General features: G+C 40.7%; 1 protein-coding gene across 1 annotated transcript in view; it reads right to left on the bottom strand.

Moving 5' to 3' along the window:
- Positions 1 to 15,930, bottom strand: part of LOC308513223 (spermatogenesis-associated protein 13-like) — a 31,024-nt gene extending 15,094 nt beyond the window's left edge. Inside the window, exon 1 of the mRNA XM_081083129.1 lies at positions 15,218 to 15,930. The gene's annotated coding sequence lies outside the window, so the exon portion shown is untranslated. The remainder of the gene's footprint in view (positions 1 to 15,217) is intronic.
- Between the last annotated feature and the right edge of the window lie 389 nt (positions 15,931 to 16,319).

Below are 16,319 nucleotides of genomic sequence, written 5' to 3'. Positions count from 1 at the left end.
TAAAGGATATTATGCTAAGTAAAATAAGTCACAGAGAAAGACGAATACCATATAATTCTACTTATATGTGGAATCTAAAGGACAAAATAAAACAAAAAATAAAAACAGACTCATAGATATAAAGAAGAGACTGAATATCATGATAACTTTGTATGGGGGCCACGTGGGTACTTGAAGCATCGAGGGAACCACTCTGTAAGGTATATGAATTGCTAACCACTTTTCTGTGCATCTGAAACTAACAGAGAATAATATTCAATGCAAACTATAACTGAAAAACTAAAAAATAGTGCCAGTCGTGTTTCTTCTTTACTTGCATACAGGGATATCAGAATCTAAACTGTGCTGTTCCAAAATATCTTGAAAATGTTTAATGCAAAACTTGGCAGTAAAAAAATTACAGATGAATAATTTATACCACAAAAATAGTGAAGATATAAAGCCAAATATACAACGGAACATTGGTACAATTATATTAAAAATTTATATTGTACACTGGGGAATGGAACTGAAATACTTTACCTTCATCATCACAAACTGTATTAAGGTACCCTGCCTCCTATCTCCCCACCTGTGGCACTGACCTACTGGAAATGGCAAAGCTCAGCCCTGGAGTCACACTGCTGTGTCCACAGTACTTTCTTCCCGGGCCACCAGGTGAACCACCAACACAAGATTCCAGGAAAGGGAGTGAAGCTCTTTAGTTGAGCTGCCTAGCGGATCCCAGGTAGTCAAAAGATGAAGAGGAAGGACTCTGGTTTGGGCAGGAACTAACTGCAGTAGAACGTGGCCCAAGCATAGTAGAAAGAATGCTGGACATGGAGTCAAAAGGGAAAACGGAATGGAAACTTATCAAACTACTACAATACCACCATTTGATATATGGCCTTTACAGATCCCATCTCATTTATTTTCAAAACTGTGTGTATTAGATACTTTTAATTATTGCACAGATTTTTTAAAAAGGCTAAGGGTCCTCCAAAGATCAGGAAACTCGCAGATTGTTAGAATTAACACTGAGTGTTAGATAACAAGCAGATGCTGTTTCTGGAACTTCTTTCCCATTTTGAGACTTGGCTCTAGGCCCAGCTCTGCCACTCATCAGCTGTATGACTTTGGAAGGGCCCTGTAACCCTCCAAAGCCTCAGTTTACTGTTTTAAAGCAAATCCAAAACTGCTGACCTACTTCACTGGGTGGCTGTGTGATTCAAAGGGCCTGTATTGGCTGAAAGCATCCTGTAAGTGTGAGCAGTTACTATCCACACTTTGATTTTTAAGAGACAATTACATCCTTCAAATTTTCAAATGAGTTAGTAAAATTCCAGTTCCCAGCAGTGGGTAGAGCAACTGCTGGGATCACGCTCCTGTATATATTTCAGACCAAATGCTGTATTCCACCATTTCTTGTTTGAAAAATTTAAATTTCATTGCTTTGCCAAGGGAATTTTGTTTGACTTCTGTAGAAATTCATATTCAATTGATAATATAGTTCAAGGGGGAAAAGAGGATTATAAGCTATCTTTAACTTTTTCAGGAATGTCTCTGTTTTCTAAATCAAGAGTTAAGGGGGGGGGGGGGGCGGGGGATAGCACAGATCTAGAAGAGAAGTAGCCACGCCAAAAATACAGAACACTTAATGTAGGCGAACCTTGAAGATACTGGAGGTCCGTTTCCAGACTACTGCAAAAAAGTGAGTTGTAATGTTTTTGCTGGCGGAGGGTCTTGCTTTCAATTTTTAAAACAAGTTAATATCTGTGTAACACAATAAAGCAAAGCCAGGACAGCAGATCTCAAACTTTAGTGTGGCAAAAAGACTGTCCCTGGGTTGCTTGTTAAAAATCCAGAGTACTGGGTCTCCACCCTAATGACTCCAATTCAGTAGCTCCAGCTGGGGTTCAGGGATCTCTACTTTAGCTTGCCCCCTGGATGGTCTTCATTCCAAACTTCGAGAAACTGGCTAGAAGATTAATTCTGCAAAGTTTAACTGGTCTATACTGGAGTATCTAACCAAATGCAGTACTTTTAATGATGACAACAATTAAGATTATAAAAGTCAACATTTATTAGATTTACTATGTTCCAGGAATTTAAGTATCTCATATGCATTATTTCATTTAATCCAGGTAGGCACTGTTAGCTCCATTTTTAAAGAAACTTAAACTTTAAAGAGGCTTAAGTAGGCCAAGTATCTTTCTTAAGGAGAGAGCTGGCTAGTAGTGAAACTAGGATTTGAACTCAGGAAGCCCTACCCACAAAGCCCATCTATTTTCACACCATGGACCTTCCTGACCACTCAGAAATGCTGGCACTGACGGCTGAAATTTTAGAAGCACGCTGACGCTGTTTTCCTAGAAAGTTACAAGCTTTAGCACTCTTTCCTCTCCAACCAACCTGAGCATCATTCCCCCCTCACCCTCGCCTTTACTCTGATCATTCTACATGAACCACATGAACGAAGCATTCCAAATTGCTGTTTTGTCCCTAGACTGTCACTGGCAGGAGAAACATGGATAACATTCCGTTTAGAAAGTGACATGTGGCAATTTGTATGCCCTTCTGCCAACTAAACCATGGCAGACATGGTAAATTGAACGTGTGTCACTGAGCCAACTGGAAAGTGATTCCCAGAGCATCCCCAACTTTGGATGCTCTGTGATCTTAATTATTACAGAGAAGCTAAAGATGCAAAAAAAAAGACCAGGAGAAAAACATACAAACTGGTATCAGTTTCTTTCCCCCAAAGAATACTGATACTACACTTTTCTGTACTGTATAACTTCAGTACGGTCTATTATGACTTTCTTACCTACCAAGTAAAAGAAGTCACTAAATAAGAGAATATTGAAACCAGCAAATACACTATTCATATCATTGCATTTAAATATTTCATATACTTTAGAAAGCTTAATAATATGATACATTATGTCATTTATACTTGATTACAAATGGTTATTATAATAACCTATAAAAATTAGGATCTTAGGTATATCCTATGTAATAAAACCAAATATGCAAATTGACCAAACAGTGGAACGACCGGTGGAATGACCAGTCACTATGATGCGCACTGACCACCAGAGGGCAGACGCTCAGTGCAGGAGCTGCCCCCAGCCCACAGGCACCAGGCCAGCCAAGGCAGGTGCCAGCAAGGGCCCCCTGATCGCCCCACCAGTCACCCCACAGATTGGCCCTGATCACCAGCCAATCTGTGCTAGGGAACCTACCTGTGCACAAATTTCATGCACTGGGCCTCACATAGGTATATAATTCTGTCTCCCTCTCCCCGCTTGTTTTTAATGAGAAAATACTATTTGATGACATTTCACTAGAGAGAAACTGTTCAAGAAATGAGCCACAGTAAAGTTCAAGAATTATATGACACCTGTATGTATTTTTCTTTAGATTTCACATTTTTAGGAATTTTAGAAGCAGCTTTTAATTTTATAAAGTTCTGTTGCCTATCAAATGTTGAGCATCCATTCAGAAATACTCTGAAACTTTCCACTGGAAAAGAAATAGCTGTTTATGTAATAATGAGCATAAACCTTTTCAGAGCAAGTGGAAAGTTCTTTTTAAAAAAGGCTGAGATTAAAAAGTACAAAAATTATAAAATTAGTCATGGCGATGTAATGTACAGCATGTGGAATAGAGTTGATAATATGATAATAACTATGTATGGTGTTAGGTGATACTAGACTTATCACAGTGATTATCTTGTTAGGTATACAAATGCCTAATCACTATGCTGTACACCTGCAACTAATACAGTATGTCTACTACAATTTAAAAATAAGTGAAAAAAACAAATACTGAGTTAGAAAATGTTGAACTCAGTTGTTAAAGTAAAAGGTAACTTTCACATTTAGATGCATGACCTGCATTCTTATGATTTAATAAAATTTCTGCAAGAGATTGTTTTTTTCTATTTAGGAATTTTTCTCCTGCAAAAAGGAAAGTGAAAATACTAGTAAATAAATCAAAAACACCTCAGGAGAAACTAAACATAAGCTAGCACAAAGATGACTAATAGAAAGCACACTGATTCTTGTCTCAAGAGAGGAAAAAGCATGCTTTGGGGGGAAAAAATCTGTTGAAGGATGTGCACCCAGGGTTGCTACTTAGGGAATATTATAAAACACTGACAATATAGCAGATGTCCCTGTAACACAATGTTAACTTCATTAGAAATACTTACTTACTAAAAGTACAATTAATAGCATATTTTCAAATTATGTCTCCAACTGTAATTTCAATTCTTGTGATTGAAATTACAGGGCATCTTTGTCAGAGAAAATGGAGAGCCCAGGAGAGTATGGAAACTTACATTCGGCAGTTCAACAAATGGAGGTGGGATCATCAGACGTTCATATGCCAAAAAATGAGCCAAGCTCTTTACTAGTACTTCACATTATAAACAAAATTCAACTAAAATGGAGCATATACCTAAATGTGAGAGCTAAAACTATAATAGTTCTAGAAGATAGGAGAAAGTTTTTGTGAACTTGGGATAGGCAACGATTTCTTAGCTCTAAAAAGAAGCACAATCCCTAATATAAAAAAAAATTATTAAATTTTCATCAGATGAGATACTTATGCTTTTCAAAAGACACCATTATGACAAAATGACAACCCAGAGACTGTGAGAAAATATTTGCAAGTTTATATCCGATAAAGATAAAGAACTTGTATCCAAAATATATAAATAAACCTTACTGCTCAATAGTAAAACAAAAAATACAGTAAAATTATGAGCAAACAATTTGAATAGACACCACCAAATATGATAAATGAATGGCTAATAAACACATGAAAAGATGCTCAACATCAATAGTCATTAGGGAAATGCTAATAAAAATAACAATAAGCAGCCCTCGCCAGAGAGTTCAGTTGGTTAGAGCATCATCCTGATACTCCAAGGTTGCGGGTTTGATTCCCTGTCAGGGCACATATAAGAAGCAACCAATGAATGCATAAATAAATGGAGTATCAAATGTCAGTGTCTTTCTCTCTCTCTCCCTCTCTCTCATCTAAAAATCAATATAGAAAAAAATTTAAAAGGAAATAGAACCCCATATATGCCAAACTTACCTACTTACTAAAATATTCTATTTTTACCCTTTGAATTACAGTTAGTGCTGTAATTGCACATTTATATGTGTGCTTTAGTACATATAATATTAACTTTTCTTTTTATCATTAAGGACTCATGGCTTTTCATAGAGTCAGGTTGTACCTGTAGATCAACAACTGTAGATCTAGTTATTCTTTGTGACATGCACATTATCACGACCTGACCCTTTTCAGCTGACTCTTTTGTCTTTTCAGCAAAGCCCAGCACTTTTTCACAGAATCCTGGTTTTCTGGCAATAGTAACATGCTTCAGGCCATCTTCATTTTCCCCAGCTCTCAAATAGGGACTCAGCTTCTTTGAAGGAGCCCTGGCTATTGCTAAGGAAATATACTACTGAGCTCAATATTTGGGTGCTGATGGAACAAGCGGACTGGTGATGAGATGACCCTCTTTGCAGTGGTTCTCAACCTTCTGGCCCTTTAAATACAGTTCCTCATGTTGTGACCCAACCATAAAATTATTTTCGTTGCTACTTCATAACTGTAATGTTGCTACTGTTATGAACTGTAATGTAAATATCTGATATGCAGGATGGTCTTAGGCGACCCCTGTGAAAGGGTCGTTCAACCGCCAAAGGGGTCGTGACCCACAGGTTGAGAACCGCTGCTCTATGGCCACTGAAAAAAACAGACCTAGGGAATATGGTGCTTCCTAAGGTCATAATTATGTTCATGGTGAGACTGCTCATATCTTTCTTATATTACTGTGCTCTTTCTTTTTAAAAAAAAAAATATTTTTATTGATTTCAGAGAGGGAGAGGGAGAAACGTCAGTGATGAGAGAGACTCATTGATCATCTGTCTCCTGCACTCCCCCTACTGGGGGTAGAGCACACAGCCCAGTACCTGACCAGGAATCAAACCATGACTTCCTGGTTCATAGGTTAATGCTCAACCACAGAGCCATACCAGCCAGGCTATACTCTTTCTTGCATACAATTTTAAATGGACTCTACGACATGCCTATTTAGATTATTTTTTGGTTGTTTTTGTTAATCCTCACCTGAGGATCTTTTTCCATCGATTTTTAGGGAGAGTGGAAGAAATAGAGGGAAAGACAGAGAGAAACATTGATGTGAGAGAAACACATCGATTGGTTGCTCCTGCACACACCCCGACCAGGGCCCAGGCCAAGAGGAACCTGCAACCAAGGTACATGCCCTTGAATGGAATCGAACCTAGGACCTTTTAATCTGCAGGCCAACGCTCTAACCACTGAGATATCGGTTAGGGCTATTTAGATTTTTAACATTTCACTCAGATTGTGATTATCCTCACCACCTCTGATTTTATCATTTCTGTGTGACTCAAGGATCATTATTTTTGAGGATAGTTGTATGTGTCGTTTATCAAGAAAGCATGTGATAGCCCACCCGGCGTGGCTCAGTGGTTGAGTGTAGACCTATGAACCGGGAGGTCATGGTTCGATTCCCAATCAGGGCACATGCCCTGGTTGTGGGCTCGATCCCCAGTAGGGGGAGTGCAGGAGGCAGGCAATCAATGATTCCCTCTCATTGTTGATGTTTCTATCTCTCTCTCTCTCTCCCCCTCTCCCCTCCTCTCTAAAATCAATAAAAAAATTTTTTTTTTAAAAAGAAAGCATCTTATAAAAATATATATAGAATTATTGTTTTCATGTAAATGCATCTTTGTCATATAGCTGTTAGATAGGATTATAAAATTATTTACACATATACATTCATTATGTAAATTTTAAAAATTAAAATAAAATACCACTATATACCCTCTTGAAGGGCTAGGATTCAAAATACTGACAATACCAAATACTGGCAAGGACGCAGAGAAACTGGAAACCTAAACACTGCTGGGGATGACTACAATGGGATGACTATTTTAGTAACTAGTTTGGCAGTTACAGTTACACACAGAATTACCATATGATGTAGAAATTCAACCCCTAGTTATCTACCCAAGACCGTGGTCGGTAAATTGCGGCTCGCGAGCCACATGTGGCTCTTTGGCCCCTTGAGTGTGGCTCTTCCTAAGCCTTAGGAGTACCCTAATTAAGTAAATAACAATGTACCTACCTATATAGTTTAAGTTTAAAAAATATGGCTCTCAAAAGAAATTTCAATCGTTGTACTGTTGATATTTGGCTCTGTTGACTAATGAGTTTGCCGACCACTGACCCAAGAGAATGAAAACATATGTCCACAAGACTTGCATGTAAATGTTCACAGCAGCATTATTCATAACAGCCAGAAAGGGGAAGCAAGTCAAGTGTATACCAACTGATAAACAGATAAACAAAACATGGGCTAGCCACTCAACTGAATATTATTTGGACATAAAATGAAATGAAGTACTGATACATGCTACAACATGGATGAACCTTGAAAAAAAAGATGCTACGTGAAAGAAGCCAGACACAAATGACCATATATTACCTTACTCTATTTCTATGAACTATACAGAAAGGTATAACCTACAGGCACAAGAAGCAGATCGGGTTCTAGGAATGGAACAGGAATGCCTGCAAATGAGCATGAGTTTCCTTTCAGGGGTGATGGGAATGTTCTAAAATTAGATAGTTTTGATGGTTGTGTAACTCCATAAATTTACAAACAATCGTTGAGTTGCTACATTAAAAAAACATCGAGACAGAATGCTGATCCACAGTTGCCGAGGCCTTCAGTGGGAGCAGGAACTGACTGCAGAAGGGCATGGGGAACTTTTTGGGATGACAGAAGTGTTCTATTACATGACGGTGATGGTTGCTGCACAACTCTACAAATTTCCTAAAAATCATCAAACTGTCGACTTACAATGGGTGAAGTTTATGTTATGTAAATTATATCTAAATAAAGCTCCTAAAAAAATCTTGAGCAGACTTTCTAGGGTCACTACATTTATTGTCTGTATATGCAACCCCATCCTTCTGGTTCTAAGAATGGCTCTGTGAAATAAATGTGGATAATTTCTAACTTTCATGAGAATTGTCTGAATCTCCCAACTAGCTATTTGAGTAATCCAAAGAGTAATGTCTAAGTAATCTACAAAGTCAAAATTATGCAATATATCTGTCTCTCTCATTAAATTATACCGAGACAGCACCTTGGAGCTATCATTCCATATGAAGTACCCATCATCATCATACAATTCCACAATTCGTAATTCACATGGAAATAGGCTTCAATTTAGTCCCTGCTCACCCACTGAACTATTTCAATAGCCAGCTGGAAGGACGCTTTATTTTAGAGACACGGTACCTTGTGGCGCCACAGAATTCCCCTTCTATTTCTTTCCAAGGCTGGGATGAGAGCCAGTGGAGTAGTGGGCAAGGTAAAATCACCACCTCGGGAGAATGCCAGTCACCCGGGTGCAATAACACCCCATTTGTATTCTACAGAACTGAAACCTCCTAGTTAAGCACTCACACCATTTTAACGTTGTAAGTACAATAGCTTCCACCAATTTTAAAGCTACGAATCCTTGTGGGAGAAAATTATAAAACCCTGAAACATTTTTCAAGTAAACTGAGGCTCAGAAAAGGAAAGCGATTTTCCACAAGGTGCCATCAGGTTGGCGGGCTGGGATAACAACCCCAATTCAGCTGTAGCCCATTGTTTTTGTGGCTTGATTACTGATCCCAATACAATAATATCCTCCCAATCACCCCGTCATCTTTGACTTCTCACTCTCCTAAAACATTCAAATGCTAGTTAAAAATATAAATTGTGAAATCGTTTTTGGAATCATCCCCTACTCTCCATTTCCATGGCCTTAGTGCAGATTTCATTACCTCTGAACCTGCTGAGGGACACTGTCTCTCCCCAGGGCCACTGCCCTCCCCATCCTCTCTGCAGAGCTGGTCCCCTCTACAGTCCCTGGCTGGTTAAACACCTCTTGGGGTTTCTACTGCCTGCAGGGTAAAGTCTAAACTCCACAGGTCCAAGTAAGGACCTTCCTAATTATGTACAGACCTATCTCTCCAATCTTATCTCTCACTTCTCCACCCAGCTACCCTGTGCAGTTCCCTTAGTCCAACAAATTAGCCTCTTTGTGGACACTTATTATTTGCAAAGCTCAGTGCTAAGTACTCTACATGTATCACCTCATTTAATCTTCACAGCAGCCCTATGTGGTAGGTAGGTATCTTACTACTCCCAGTTTACAGGGGAGGAAAATGAAGCTTAGATTAACTCCTCTGGCTGACAGGGTCCTGTTACAGGACCCGCCTCCTCACCCATGCTGTTACAGTTGGCCTGGAAGGCCCTGCCGCTCCTCTACTGCTGCGCCCTATACCCCCACCATAATCTTTGAGACCTCACCCAATTGACCTCCCCTAATCATGCCATTCTTCACCCAGAGTTAATAATCCTATCTTTGGAGCTCCCATGCTTCTTCTTACATTCCTCATTAGAAACTCATCACACTATGTCATAATTATCTCTATACATTCCAATCTAACAATTAGACTATGAACCGAAGAAAATAAGAACAGCTTTAAACACACACACACACACACACACACACACACACACACACAAACACTCTTTCTTGCCCTTACCGGTTGGGCTAAGTAGATAGAGCATTGACCTGCAGACAGAAGGATCCTGGGTTCGGTTCTGGTCAAGGGCATGTACCTCGGTTGCAGGCTCCTCCCAGGCCCCGGCCCTGGTTGTGGCATGTGCAGGAGGCAACCAATCAATGTGTTTCTCTCACACTGATATTTCTTTCTGTCTTTCCCTCTCTTCTACTCTCTCTAAAAATCAATGGAAAAATATCCTTGGGTGAGGATTAAAAAATAAAAACAAAGAAAAATAAACACACAACTTTTTCTTGTCCCTATGTCTGGCATATAGTAGCCAGGTAATAAATGAACAAGGTACATTACTATTTATTATGTGTTGTTTCATTTACTCCTGTTCCTTCCTTATATATTCTATTTCAGAGCCTTACTACCTCTGAGTTCTTATTGGCAATACATTCCTGATAGCGTTCCCTCTGGTTACCTTTCTTTCCAGTGGTGGATTAATTTCTCCAAAACACAGTTCTGAGCCTGGCTCTTCTCTGTTCAAAACATCCTTGACTCCTCGGCAGTTACCAAGTAATGTATAGATTCTTTAACTCTGGAATTTCAGAGTGTCCATCATCTGGATAATTTCATCCTAACTTGCATGATTTCCCTACACCAAACCAAATTATGTTATTTCTTGTTCTCTCAAATCACATAAAATCTCTGTACATCTGACTACTGAAATGCCCCACCTTTCCCTCCATAACTACCTGCAAAAATCTCACCTTTTTCAAATCAGAGTTGATCACCTTTATTAAGCCTTCCTTGACTTAGTACATGAGTGAAAACTACAACTCTTCCGAAATCCTAGAGCATTATGGTTTTACCTCTTTTGGGGTATTTAATCCATTCTGCATAGTTCTACTATGATTTAGACACATCTTAGCTCATCTATAATTTCCTTGACAACATCAACTACTCTTCCTTATAGAACTATGCCTGTTTCATACCTGGCAGGTGCTTAACAAATTTAGTTTGGTGCATTATTAAAATAATACAAAGACTGGGTTATGGTAAAACCTATCTCTGAGGCATTTAAAAGAAATTAATGTGAAGTCAAACTAATTGAAGAACTTCACAATCCTCCCTAAGGCTAAACTGGCATTTAAAAACCAGTTTTGGAAAAAACTGGCCTTAACTGGCCCATATCTTAAGAAGTCAGGTCAACCTAGGATGGAAAAACCATCTAAACTGATAGTAATCATCACAGAGTGACAGCCAGTGTTAAGCACGAGGCTAAGTGTTTAACATGCTTAATTGTCTTAGTTCTGACAAACCTCCAAGGCAGATAAACCTATTCCACATTCTATCCTTGAACAGATTTCGGCCAACAGAAGTTCAACGGTGTGCCCAATGCTAGGTATCTTTTGAATGGCAGAACCAAGATCCTTACCAAACTAGAAACATTTACCAAAAGACTAAAGCTCCCTATGAAGGAGTTAAAGTGGATTCTCATCATTTAAAAGGGCTTCATCTATGGCAGCAAACCAGTGTGCTGCAAGAAGTTTTAAACCATGCTTCACCTGCCTATTTAGTCAGAGGCACTGACCTCTTTTCTGTTAGACTGTCAAATAAAAAAAAAATGACAACAGCCAATACAATAATAGCTCTCTGGTGTGAATGAATCAAAAATACACCTATGTTTTTGTGAGATCAGCAAAATATAATATTTCTTGTGGTGTGCCGCCAAATTTTAGTTATTAGTTTATGCGTGTCATGAGATGAAAAAGGTTGAAATCACTATCTATGGCATAGTTCAACACTATCACGAATTACCGAATCTATACTGCACAACTAAGGACAGGACCCTGTTACCCGTGACCCAATTCAGCCAAAGGCATTATTGCGTGACTGGGTAGGAAAACCAGCATTAACACTAAATTCCTGTGCCTGTACCTTTATAATGTTTAGGGAGCACTATGTACAAGTATAAATGCTACACTGCATGTTTAAATTAAATAACAATTTTAGGAATTCCTTCAATTGATCTTTGTTCTCACAACAAAGTTTACCACTAGGTGGCAGAAGTATAACATTAAGGAGGTGATGTTTCTACAATGCTTTATAAATGAAGCCTGACATTTTCCAACTCCTTTTTATAGTAACATAAAATTGTGTTAAACAGCTTAGAGTTTAAAAAAATATTTTGTCACTTTTAGAGTGGCTAGTTACAAATAAATGATTTTAAATAAAAAATTAATCTCACTTATTGAAAATACATTATATATTAAATATCATAATATGCAGATTCCAACCTTTTGTACTCAATAATCACCACAGCTTAAACTAGCTTTGCACATGAAAACAGAACTATACTATCAATACATTAAAAAAACACTATACATTAAGATACAATAGACTGAAATTTAATTTTGTGTAATGCTATACAACGTAAATAAAAACTGCTTTTAACACATGAAGGTTGGAATTCTTGCATTTTGCAAGGTGTTTTTTGTTTTATTTGTTTCATTTTGTTTGTATTTTGTTTCTAAATGTCAAAATAAAAGAGAAAGTCTGGGTCTTCTAGCTTCCAGAATTGTAACAAAATAAATTTCTGTTGTTTAAGCAAAAATAAATAATAAATAAATGAATAAGAGAAAGTTTTAGGTTATATTTTACAAGCACTTCCCTTCAAGTAAAACTAAAGATCACCAATACATAAAATAAAAACTGGGAAAAATTATCATTATATTTTTCTCTTTTTGACATTTACATTAAAAGTACAAGAGGAAGCTTGATGTGCTATATAAGAATTTTGAGGATATGAATACAACTTAAAAATGTGATGACTATCTTAAGGCAAATTTATAGAATTATCTATCAATATATATGGAATTTTAATAATTTGTGTCCATCTGCTTTCTATATTTAGTGGTCCCTTGTGGGTAGAAATTAAATCGTATATAATTAAGAATAACAAATATATCTGATCAAATCACTGGGGAAGTAACTAAGTCATAAATTAACCCTTGCATGGCCCTGGCCGGGTAACTCTGTTGGTTAGAGTATTGCTCCGATACACCAAGGTTGTGGGTTCGATCCCTGGTCAGGACACATACAATGAATAGATAAATAAGTGGAACAACAAATTAATGTTTCTCTGCCTCCCAAAATAATTTTTTTTAAAAAGAAACTAACCCTTGCATATATTCACTTAATATGCACTCAGGAATAAAATATTTTAAAGGTTATTTACTAATTTTGTTAAACAAAAACTAAAATCTCCACCTTAACATAAAAACCCTCTAGACCTATGCAAATTATTTTACGTATGGGAAGTAGGGGGGTGGGAAGGATAGTCCCAAACCCTCAGTGTGACAGTTCAGGGTGTTTGGTGGAAGGCATTGTGCTTCATCTCATCAACCAGGAAGGAGTGAAGCCCCGACTGGTTCAGGTCTTGGCCAATTACATAAAGCAGAGCTAGCAGCACTGGAATGCCTTCCCAAAGCTGGCAGCGAGTCCTGTGTCCTCACAACTGTTCCACAAGGCTTCTTTGGAAATCTGCAAATGAACAAATGGTGCTTCCAGAAGACTTCTGGAAGACATACTGGCCCTGAGGTCTCATATAAACCTAGGTCCACAAAGTGATGCCAATTCACTGCTCCGGCTGCCCAGGGTTCCTTCAGGCTGATTTAATGGTATATCTGAAAGTCATCTGCAATAGGCTTTGCTTTCTAAGTCTCTCTGCAAAGCAAAGGTAAAAAATGGACTATCCATACATCAAAATAAAAAGCTTCTGCACAAGAAAGCAAAATAAACCATTAAAACAACAATGAGGTACCACCTCACACCTGTCAGAATGGCTACCATCAACAAATGACAAGTGCTAGTGAGGATGTGGAGAAAAGGGAGCCCTAGTGCACTGCTGGTGGGAATGCAGACTGATGCAACCATTATGGAAAACAGTATGGAGTTTCCTCAAAAAATTAAATATGGAACTGCCATTTGACCCAGTGATCCCACTTCTAGGAATATATCCTATGAAACCCGAATCAGAAAGAATGTATGCACCACTATGTTCATAGCAGCACAATTTACAATGGCTAAGATCTGGAAACAGCCCAAGTGCCCATCAATAGATGAGTAGATAAAAAAGCTGTGGTATATTTATACCATGGAATACTCTACAGCAGTAAAAAAGAAGTATCTGTTACCCTTTGAGACAGCATGGAGGGAACTGGAGAGTATCATGCTAAGTGAAATGAGGCAGTCAGAGAAAGACAAGTACCAAATGATCTCACTCATATGTGGAATCTGATAAACAAAATAAATTAATGAACGGAGTGGATCCAAGAACATGGAAGCATGGAAGAGAGTGTGGAATCTCAGAGGGAAGGCGGGGGAGGGTGGGTAGATGGGAGCAAGTCAACCAAAGACCTTGCATGCATATTGTATAACCCATGGACACAGACAATAGGGTGGTGAAGGCCTGGGGGGAGGGGGGGCAGGGACGGGCTGGAGGGGGTCAATGGGTGGATAAAAGAGGAGGGACATATGTGATACTTTCAACAATAAAGATTTTTTTTAAATGGACACTCCAAAAGCTCTCCAGCTTCCAAAAGATGTAGCATAATCATTTATCAGCAGCATTAATCCAAAACTGAGTTCCTCTTTAGGGATCAGGGGGAAGAAATAGTTGCTAGGGGATTATTTTCTATGGCAAGCACCAATTTACACCTGTAAAACAGTCTAGAAATATATGTGAAGAATTATTTGCAATATATACACATGAATGCATTTGCTCATCTTTCAGCTCTGTAAGGTAATATTACCGAATGCATTTATAAAGTGAAAATTATACAGTGAGGTAAGTTGTCTGGCTTGATAGGATATGAAAAGAACATTGCTTTTGTAGCCTTGACAGTTATTAGCTGATTCAATTCATGAGATGCTTATGTTCTCCTCTAAAAATAAGTTCAATAACCATCATAAAAGTTGCTTTGAACCAGCATTGCTCAGGGCTTGACAGGTATCAAACTGCACATTTCTAATTCATTCCCAGGAAGTAAAACAGACTTAGAACACGTAATAGTCTCTTAACACAAAGAATCTCATTTATATGCACTCAGTTGAAAAGGATAAGAAACCATTTAAAATATAAAGAGGAGAAGTATGTGGGTAATAACAAATGCACCAAAAATAAAAATTTTGAGAGCCCCTATTAGCTGCTTGGAATGGAAGACAGATCTTTTTCAACTACCCCACCCCCAATCTAGCACATAGTTGGTTCTCAATAAATATCTTTTGAATATATGGTGTGGTAAGTGCCATCCCAAGAAATTTCCTACATTAGTCATTCATTTCAAAAGAGATAAAGACGACCGCTGAATGTGGTAAGCAGCAGGTTGACAAGAATAATTGTAATGGTAGGACAATCAGCAGAGTCCGCCTGCTCCTGCGGTTAAGTTAAAGAAAAAGAGAAAACGCCAAGGAAAGCACGTGTGCACCTGGGCAACCTCCAGCGAGGACGAAGGGGGCGCTGTCCCAAGCACCCGTCCTGCCTCGGGGCGTGTACAAGAGGCCCAGCCCTGCCCAGCCCTGCCCTTACCTCCTCCTCCTTTTCTTCTGGACCCGAAGCCTCGCCGAGGCTCAGCTGAGGGCGGCTCCTGGACCCGCTGTCCTCACTGCCGTTGTCACATGTGGCTTGCACCAAATCCGGGAAGGGCACAGGACCTTCTGCCCTTTCGTTACTGTCCACTGAGCTCAGGGACAGCGCGCTGAGGTTGTTGGGGTCCTTCCCTGATGGGCTCTGGGGGCTGGGGGGCTTGGGGGCGGTGGGCCTTAGAGGCGTGGGCTGCTCGGGTTCCCATGTAAACTGGCTGCCAGGTTTTGGCTCAAGGGAGTCTTTGCGCGCTGCTTCCTGGGCAGGCGGGCTTGGCAACGCGCTGCCGGTGCCAGGACCGCCGCTCTGGGCCTCCAGAGGAAACACCGCGGTCTCCACGTCCACGTGGGGCCCCCGCGGCCCTGCTGGGCTGAAGTCCGGGGCCGGGCCGGCCCTCCTGCTCTCCGGCTCCGCGCTGCTGGACGCCCGGCGCGAGTAGTCGTCGTGCAGGCGGCTGCGGGGCCCGGGACGCGGGGCGGCGTCGCCCGGGCAGGGCGCCTCGCCCTTGGGACGCTCTCGCTTCCAGGCCGCGTCCGTGGCGCTGCTCACCAGCCTGAGGACCCGGTCGAAGTCCTTGGCCCTGATGGGGCTCTTCCAGCGTTTCGTCCTCCGCTCGGACCCGCCGAGCTTCTCCGAGTCGGCAGAGCAGCTGCTCAGCGTCCGTCGGGGCGCCGGCCGGTCGGGCGCCGTCCGGAGGTCGGCCAGGTTGGAGGCGGACTTCCTCTTGAAGGAGCTCTTCCTCAGGAAGCTCAGGTTGTCGGTGCTCTTGCTTCTCCGGTAGGCGACGCTGTTGACCTCCGAGTCCTTCACGAGGATGGCGCACACCGGGGGCTCCGGGAGGCCCGGGGACTCGGGCGGGCCCGGCGGCGGCACCGGCACCGGCTCCGCGTCCCGGAGGCTGATGCGGCCCAGGCCGTAGGCGCGGCGCAGGCTGCGGGAGCGGTGCGTGCTCCTCTGGAAGGCGTCGTCCGCCTCCTCGGGGTCCGAGCCGTCGGACACGGGCCCAGGCTGGGGGGTCCCGCCCGCGGGGATGGCCACGGCCGCCCCG

Source organism: Myotis nattereri (genome assembly GCF_964212035.1).
Source record: "Myotis nattereri genome assembly, chromosome: 2".
Lineage (NCBI taxonomy): Eukaryota > Metazoa > Chordata > Mammalia > Chiroptera > Vespertilionidae > Myotis > Myotis nattereri.
Note: the sequence above shows the minus strand (reverse complement) of the source record. Positions and strands in the feature narration are given on the sequence as shown.